This window comes from Astyanax mexicanus, chromosome 1, assembly GCF_023375975.1.
Source record: "Astyanax mexicanus isolate ESR-SI-001 chromosome 1, AstMex3_surface, whole genome shotgun sequence".
NCBI classification, from domain to species: domain Eukaryota; kingdom Metazoa; phylum Chordata; class Actinopteri; order Characiformes; family Acestrorhamphidae; genus Astyanax; species Astyanax mexicanus.
The window spans coordinates 38,694,001-38,702,627 of record NC_064408.1 but is presented as its reverse complement, the minus strand read 5'-3'; the positions used below and the strand labels follow the sequence as shown (position 1 = coordinate 38,702,627).

At 38.4% G+C, this 8,627-nt stretch overlaps 2 long non-coding RNA genes across 3 annotated transcripts; both read left to right on the top strand.

Moving 5' to 3' along the window:
* The first annotated feature begins 706 nt into the window (after positions 1–706).
* On the top strand, positions 707–2,687 carry LOC125801197 (uncharacterized). The gene is made up of 4 exons (XR_007438638.1): positions 707–2,028; positions 2,290–2,354; positions 2,473–2,496; positions 2,618–2,687. It is a non-coding gene; the product is annotated as an uncharacterized LOC125801197 (long non-coding RNA).
* Positions 2,688–2,765: 78 nt separating this feature from the next.
* LOC125780512 (uncharacterized) lies at positions 2,766–8,295 on the top strand. Of its 2 annotated transcripts, none has more exons than XR_007438639.1 (6): positions 2,766–2,847; positions 4,738–5,238; positions 6,188–6,285; positions 7,225–7,320; positions 7,421–7,491; positions 7,728–8,295. It is a non-coding gene; the product is annotated as an uncharacterized LOC125780512 (long non-coding RNA). The 2 variants fall into 2 exon arrangements; XR_007438642.1 differs by lacking the exon at positions 2,766–2,847 and adding an exon at positions 2,854–4,439.
* The last annotated feature ends 332 nt before the right edge of the window (positions 8,296–8,627 follow it).

Below are 8,627 nucleotides of genomic sequence, written 5' to 3'. Positions count from 1 at the left end.
GACCACTTCTCAGAACCTATGCTGTCTGGCTGATGTTTTGGTCAGTTTTGAATGTTGGTGGTGCTTTCACACTCGTGGTAGCATGAGACGGACTCTACAACCCACACAAGTGGCTCAGGTAGTGCAGCTCATCCAGGATGGCACATCAATGCGAGCTGTGGCAAGAAGGTTTGCTGTGTCTGTCAGCGTAGTGTCTAGAGGCTGGAGGCGCTACCAGGAGACAGGCCAGTACACCAGGAGACGTGGAGGAGGCCGTAGGAGGGCAACAACCCAGCAGCAGGACCGCTACCTCCGCCTTTGTGCAAGAAGGAACAGGAGGAGCACTGCCAGAGCCCTGCAAAATGACCTCCAGCAGGCCACAAATGTGCATGTGTCTACACAAACGGTTAGAAACCGACTCCATGAGGATGGTATGAGGGCCCGACGTCCACAGATGGGGGTTGTGCTCACAGCCCAACACCGTGCAGGACGCTTGGCATTTGCCAGAGAACACCAGGATTGGCAAATTCGCCACTGGCGCCTTGTGCTCTTCACAGATGAAAGCAGGTTCACACTGAGCACAAGACAGACGTGACAGAGTCTGGAGACGCCGTGGAGAGCGGTCTGCTGCCTGCAACATCCTTCAGCATGACCGGTTTGGCAGTGGGTCAGTAATGGTGTGGGGTGGCATTTCTTTGGAGGACCGCACAGTCCTCCATGTGCTCACCAGAGGTAGCCTGACTGCCATTAGGTACCGAGATGAGATCCTCAGACCCCTTGTGAGACCATATGCTGGTGCGGTTGGCCCTGGGTTCCTCCTAATGTAGGACAATGCTAGACCTCATGTGGCTGGAGTGTGTCAGCAGTTCCTGCAAGATGAAGGCATTGAAGCTATGGACTGGCCCGCCCGTTCCCCAGACCTGAATCCGATTGAGCACATCTGGGACATCATGTCTCGCTCCATCCGCCAACGTCACGTTGCACCACAGACTGTCCAGGAGTTGGCGGATGCTTTAGTCCAGGTCTGGGAGGAGATCCCTCAGGAGACCATCCGCCACCTCATCAGGAGCATGCCCAGGCATTGTAGGGAGGTCATACAGGCACGTGGAGGCCACACACAATACTGAGCCTCATTTTGACTTGTTTTAAGGACATTACATTAAAGTTGGATCAGCCTGTAGTGTGTTTTTTCACTTTAATTTTGTGTGTGGCTCCAAATCCAGGCCTCCATTGGTTAATAAATTTCATTTCCATTGATGATTTTTGTGTGATTTTGTTGTCAGCACATTCAACTTTGTACAGAACAAAGTATTCAATGAGAATATTTCATTCATTCAGATCTAGGATGTGTTATTTGAGTGTTCCCTTTATTTTTTTGAGCAGTGTATTTAAAACCCCTTCAGTCCAGTAACAGCTGTGTTTATTTGTTTTTTAAAGTCACTGGTTAGCACTGGTTCATCTCAGTTCATAATATTGCAGCAAATATCCAGCACAACAAACCCAGCTTTAAACCCAAACCATCGCTGTATAAACAGAGACAGAGGAGAAGTTTTCTTTCAGAAACAGCAAGGGTTACCTGCGTGTTTACTAATCCGTTACTCGTTCGTGCTGGCGTTAAGATCATTTGCACGTTAGGTGGATTTACAGGGCTAACGTGTATTTATTTTATTAATCTTTAGTGATAGCAGGTAAAATCTTGGCAATGAAAGCTATATGAGTCTCGTGGCTCGAGTTTATGGGGCGTTTGGGGACAGTAGAACCAAAACAGCTTAGCTATGTAAGTTAGTTTGCTAACTTACGGAGCTACTTCATGACGCAGATTAGTCCATTCATCATTAAATTATCATACAGTGCAAAGAACAAATGCTGTGTTCAGATGATGTGGTAAACTATTCATCTACATGTTGTTCTTTCTTAGCTATTCATGTGATTTTCTCTATCATTAACAGGGTGGTGAGCTTCCTGAGGGGCTTGAGGATAGTTATCCTGGTGCGTGTCTTTCGTCTGGCCTCTCAGAAGAAAGATCTGGAGAAGGTCACTAGAAGAAAGGTGAGGATCTAAACGGGTGCTGGCCATCATTCTTTTATTTTAATTAAATTATATCAATTATTCATATAGATTCTAATGAAATGTTAAACTTAATTACAGTTTGATTATTTCATCATGATTCAGAGAGAATTAAATAAAAAAATTAAACATTTTGATGTATTTAGAAATAGGTTGGAAAATTATTAAAATCCATCAAAACCTTTTAAAATACACCCAAGTTACTGTTTGTATGCTGATTTGTGGCATTTGTGAATCTTGCAGGTATCTGAGAACAAAAGGCGGTAACAAAAAGGATGGATTTGAATTGGATCTCACCTATGTCACAGGTTGGGATGCTTTACCTAATTATGTAATCTTATTTGAATCTAGATTTTCTGCTTATGGTTTGGGATCCAATAGTTAATAATGTTTGTTGCCATGTCTTTTCCCTCACCTGGAAAGCAGGCACTCTACAGAAATCCCATAAAAGTAAGCTTAACAATTAATAAAATAAAATAAAACTGAAAAGTCTGTAGAAGGCAATTATTTTAGCTGAATTATTGATTTAAACAGATTTTTATGTAACAATGTTACAATTTGCTGTATTTAGGAAGCTGCCATATTTCTGGACACAAAGCATCCCGATCATTACAGAGTTTACAATCTCTGCAGTAAGTTAGATCATATAATATTATATTATATTGCTGGAGACACTCAATAAATGAGTGGTGCTGAGCATAGCTTTGGTCTTGTTTCAGGTCAAAACGGCTACGATCCACTGTTCTTCCATTACAGAGTGCAACGAGTGATGATTGACGACCATAACGTACCGTCATTAGAGTAAGTAATGAGCAGCACTTTACTCAAATGCTTCTTCTGCCGTTAACGTTGTGTTCCATTTAGCTTTTATGTTGGATGTTGGAGCTGGGAATAACTTCACACCTGAGTCGACAACGTTCTGTTAAAATAACTGTACAAAATATGTCGAAAAAATGTCTTACCCTATAAGTGAAACTTGCACCTGTACATAACTAGCTATTATTGAGGTGTATATGAAGCACTGTGGAACAGGGTCATGAAAAACCTGGAAAAGTCAAGGAACTTGAAAATAGTCATTTTCAGGCCTGGATAAGTTTTGGAAGAAAAAAAAACAAAAAAAACAAAGTCAAAGTCAAATTTACTCTTTGTGATCTTTGTGTTTCCATTTATTGACTCTGTTTATCGACTCCGTTTATCGACTCTGTTTATCGACTGAGAAAAGCTATTTAAAAAATAATTTGATAACTTGATTGGAGTTTCAGATGGAATATAACTGTAAATTCACAGAGAAAAATCTAGGTGTTTAGGCTGTAATTAAGCTCTCGCTCTCTTCCACTCTTTGGGAAGCATATTGGTTATATATGCAAGTAAATTACCAGTAATGGTGAAAAGAAGGCAACATTTAAACAGATGCATTTAAAAGCTGTTAAAAAATAAAGAATCTACACAATATAGACACAACCTAAACATATTCCCTGACAGCCAGATATATGCCAAATTAGTTTATTTAAAAATTGATTTTGTTCAAAGTTTTAAACAGAAGATTCTATATCATGTTTGATGAAAGTGTGAAATACTGTTTACAGGTTAAACATTAGAAATGTTTACCAAATGTTTATGGGCCTGAGCTGATTAATACATCAGTGCAGAGTGAAGTAATTTAGCCCTACATTATGGAGCGCTCAGAATTTGACACATTTTATTATTGAAGATTGTGTCTTAGCATTGCTTAAATAAATGTTTTTTTTTTATTATTTAAATATATTTAATGTAAATATAGGCCTACTATAATCAGTTTTGATATACATTCTTGTCTACTCTGATGTTTTAAACACGCTATGGTCATTAAAATGTGCTGCGAAAGCATAGAAAAGGCACAGAAAATAATTTAAATTTATAGGTTAACACTATTTGTAATCTACATGTGTATACATATTTTACCCTTGTTTTCTTTTTTTCCAGAGGGAATTATAAAATAAGCTAAAGACTTTCATGTTTACTACAACTTAATTATTAATCATGTACCAGTGTTTTATAGCAAATGTAACCAAAAAATGTCCCACATTATATGTCCCAGGTTATAATTTTTTGCATTGTCAGCGATACCAGACGCACATTCACACACTCAATGGAAACATGAACAGCTAGACGTGCTAATGAAACTTAAAATACTACTGCTTTTACTACTGTTGATGTTTGGTGCAGCCATCTTGCGTTCTGAACTTGTGGGTTTATTCCAGTTGAAATGTTCTACTTAGAACTTGGAAATTTCCAGTTCTGAATTCCTACTTCAGATGGAATGCAGTATAAGGATTCACAGTAGAGCTCGACCCAACCTGCCCCATACACTGTCATTTTGAGCCAAAGCCCGAATTAAACCTGACCTTTTTTGAGTAAGTAGAGCATTAAAACTGAGCTTTTAAAAAACATTTTCGTTCTGTTTAGAATGAGTGAAGAATGAATAAGACCTATTATTTAAGAAAAATATTATTAATTATTAGGAACAGATCTCCAAAAGATTATAACATGAACAATGCAAACAATGATCCAAAGGCCTAAACATTAGGCTACAACAATGTCTGAATGACTTTCCTCTAATCTAGTATAATATAACATGGTTTAAGAAAAGAAAATAAATTCTTTTATAATTTTATTTATATTTTTTTCCCATTTTCTCCCCAATTTACACAGCCAACCCACTCGTTAGGACTCCCCCTATCACTAGTAATGCCCCAACACACCAGGAGGATGAAGACTAGCAGACTCTTTCTCCGATACATGTGAAGTCAGCCACCGCTTCTTTTCGAGCTGCTGCTGATGCAGCATTGCCAAGCAGCCAGCACATTTGGAGGAAAGCGCAGCGGCAGGTGAAGTGCGTAATATGGACAGTGTGCACTTTGCACTTGTGCAACTTTTTTTTAAAAACAGTTTGATTTGTTTCTGCTATATTTTGATTCATAGCTTTATATAAAATGAAAATAACTTATAACTATATTATTTTCTTTAGCCCGAGGAACCTGAGGAAAGTGGTGGGAAATCTCGAGCCAGGTCAGACCTTGGGTTGGGTTTGGGCAGAGAACCTAAGCTCTTATTCACATATTGAACTTTGTGTTATTGTGTTCTCAGTGACATGTTGAACTACACTGCCAGTTTGAGGGAAGGTCATTGCCATCCACTGCAAAGGAGGCAAAGGTGATGCTGAAGTTTTCACTGATTTAAAGACATCATCAATGTTTTCTATATGTATTTGATGTGATTTTTAGGTTAACCCATCACCATAGTTGTTCAGCTGAATGTCTAAAGCCATATCCAAACTGGATTCACTTATTCATTTTAGCTGAGGAGGTTTTTTTTTCACGGGTACGATGGTGTGTACATGGTTGATTGACAGCGTTTAGTTTGAGAGTGCGCAGGTACTTTATTTCTCCTGAGGTGAGGTGAATGTGTATGTATATATTCAGTGTGTCAGAACTGCTCCTTTAGTTTCTGCTGTGCTCAGTTGAAGACTGAGACCAAGTAGTTAAACATACAGCTCTGGGGAAAAAAATGGTTTTCATGCATCTTGGCATGTTCTCCTCCACCAGTCTTACACACTGCTTTTGGATAAGTTTATGCCATTCCTGGTGCAAAAATTCAAGCAGTTCAGTTTGGTTTGATGGCTTGAGATTATCCATCTTCCTCTTGATTATATTCCAGAGGTTTTCAATGAGATTTTTAAGTGGTTTCTTTTTTTCCCAGAGCTGTATGTCTGCACTCTCCTACAAAAGTATTGAAACACTGAGGCCAATTGATTTTTTTTTTCTTCTGCTCTAGTGAAAACATTTTGGTGTAACAAAAATATAATTTAAAGATGAATATTGAAGACAAATTGGTAAGTTCGGACAAAAGCTGAATTGTTGACCTTTTGTCTCCTATTCATCTTTTAATGTCAAACCCAATTTGTTTTCAGTCTAAAGCAGAAATAAAGAAATGAGACTGACTTATCAAGTACTTTTGGGGGGCAGTGTATGTTTAGGGGCTGTTTCCTGTGTAGTTCCAATTAAAATCTGCAGTCAGTCTGCTCCTTTCAGAGTGACTGCACTGTTATGTGTATTGGTTATGTAATTTAATGCTCCTGGGCATTGCTGTGTTTGTTGTGCAGGTGTGGGAAAGGGCAATGGCAGTGATCTGAAGGTGCGGATCATAGTGAAAAGAGAGCAGGTGTTCCAGTGTGTCTGTGCCACGCAGACGAACTGTAGGGTAAGCTAACTTTTAAAGGTTTTCTACAGTATAAAACTGTATTTACTTCCTCATAGTCAAATGACAAGAGTAGTTTCAGTACAAAAAAGTGAAAAACTGTGAACCTTAAACACAGTGGTTTCCTAATTAAAACCAGAGCTATATGGCATATCCAGAACAGACATGTGAAGTGGGCTAATCCCACAACCCCTAAATGATTTAGTAGTTTAGGGTGATTTCACACCTACTTTTTTTATTTGTCAAAATAAACTGTTCATATTTACGTGTAGTGCTGTTTGTTTGGACATGGATGAGTACAGTAATCACAACTGCAATGAGACTGCTGAGAACTGTTGGTCTGAACTCTGAATTGGTTGGTTTGTGATGAGAACATGATCTGACCTTGATCCAACCCATCTGTCAAGCATACTCAGTTTTAAGATGTGGAGTCAGTCAAATGAACACATGCCACCTCTGCTGTTGTTCCATGTTAAACTGCACAGAAATCTGTTTACTTTCTTGCTCCCAGCCAAGACAGCTCTGACCAACAACCAAAGAGATTACAAAGCTTGTTGTGACTCATTTTGGTGAGCTTGAATTTTATCCTCTGTTAAAACAACAAACCATGAGGGAAATGCTCCAAGAGAATCAATTAATTACCTGACTTGGACCAGAGCAAACAAACTATAGTGTGAAAAAACAGCCTTACATACACTATTAAAAGATTTTGTACATACATACACTAGTGAAAGCGTTTGTGAATCGGTATCATCTTAACCCCAAATCATATTTTAAATATGTACTAAAGAACAACTTTTAAATATTCAATAAGCTCATAATATTGAACCTTTAAAGACAGTAGCAGCCCACTAAAACATAAATCACATTGTAATTGTTGGGAAAGGTCTTTCAGATTTATTTTACTGTTCGCTCATATACTGTGTTCTCATATTTTACCAGCTGTTCCCAGATACTGAAAACAATGCCGTGGTGATCAGCTTTCAGGAAGGGCCAGTGGTTTGTGGTGATGTTAAGGTCATGTTTGAATCCAGGGCTGTAAGTTCCCAATCTATTGTAACGTAAGAATGATTTTATGGACATCGTTTTTTCCAGTTGTTTGGCAAAATGTTTTTTCTCTATTGTTCTCTATGCCCAGGGTCTTCCAAAGGGGTATGAGGACTATCCTTTCTATTTCTGGTTCAACACTTCATTTGTAGAGAACAACAGGTGAGGTTTTTGCTGTCCATTGTCCTCAGAAGCAGACACTGGCTTTGTTTACCTACCAGACCACTCTGGTTTTAGATTTTATATATAAAAATGCCAGGCCACTTAATTCATTAATTAGAATATTTTGATATTTTGTCCCCTCTCAGTGTAGTAAACATTACTGCTTTCAGTGTAAAAGGAAAAATCATATGGACTGCTGCTTGAATGCAATCTATAATGCTTTGGTCCCAAAACAGGCTCTATCTGTCAAGGGAGGAACTGGACAACCCACGTAAGTCCAAAACCTGGGACATCTACAAGGAGGACTTTGGTGTGACCGTGTCTTTCAGTGACCCTGCACTTATGTAGCAGACGACACTTGCTTGTGTATCTCAACTAAAACCCTTAAGCCCTGCACAAGGTCTAAATCTTTGCTCTAATGTAGGTTTTCACACACTTATAAAAGGTGAGTGATGTTTAGGGATTGGATTCGGGCATATTGTGCCCCTAAAGCTATAGCTATAGCTATATAACCTCAACTTTATGTCCATCCCCCATCTTCACTGTAAGAGCTTTTTACTGAGCCGTGCATACATCACAATATTATGCATTTGTTTGTCAAATGTTTTTTTGTCTTTAAATGAAGACAAATGTTTGTGTCAGTTTAGCATATTATGCTTCCAAAATGTAAATCTTACTCTTTAAGCTTGAGTGTACATCAAATAAAGCAATCGAGGCTGCCACTGTGAAATGGTCAATGGTTATGTGTGCAGAAACATTTTTTGTAGTACACATGTATTGAAATAAATACTAATGTCTCTGTAACACTTGTCTGTCTCTTTTTTGAATTAACAACTGATCTGGGTTGCTGAATTTCTGCAATTGTTTTTAAGGATAGATCTGAGTGACTTGTTTTTTTAGAAGTAAAAAGTCTGGTCTTACAGGTGGGCATGCAACTCTAAACTCTTTAGAATCAGCAGTTTTAGAGGTGACCTTTTTCAGAAGCGCTGTCAGTGCCATTCTCATATAAAAGGCTTAAAATCAAATCTCAAATGTGCAGCTTACATAGTACATTTTTTAATGTACTATGTAATTGTGTAGAACACAAACTGTATAAACCTAAAATTTAATTCTAGAATTGATATACACTATCTGCT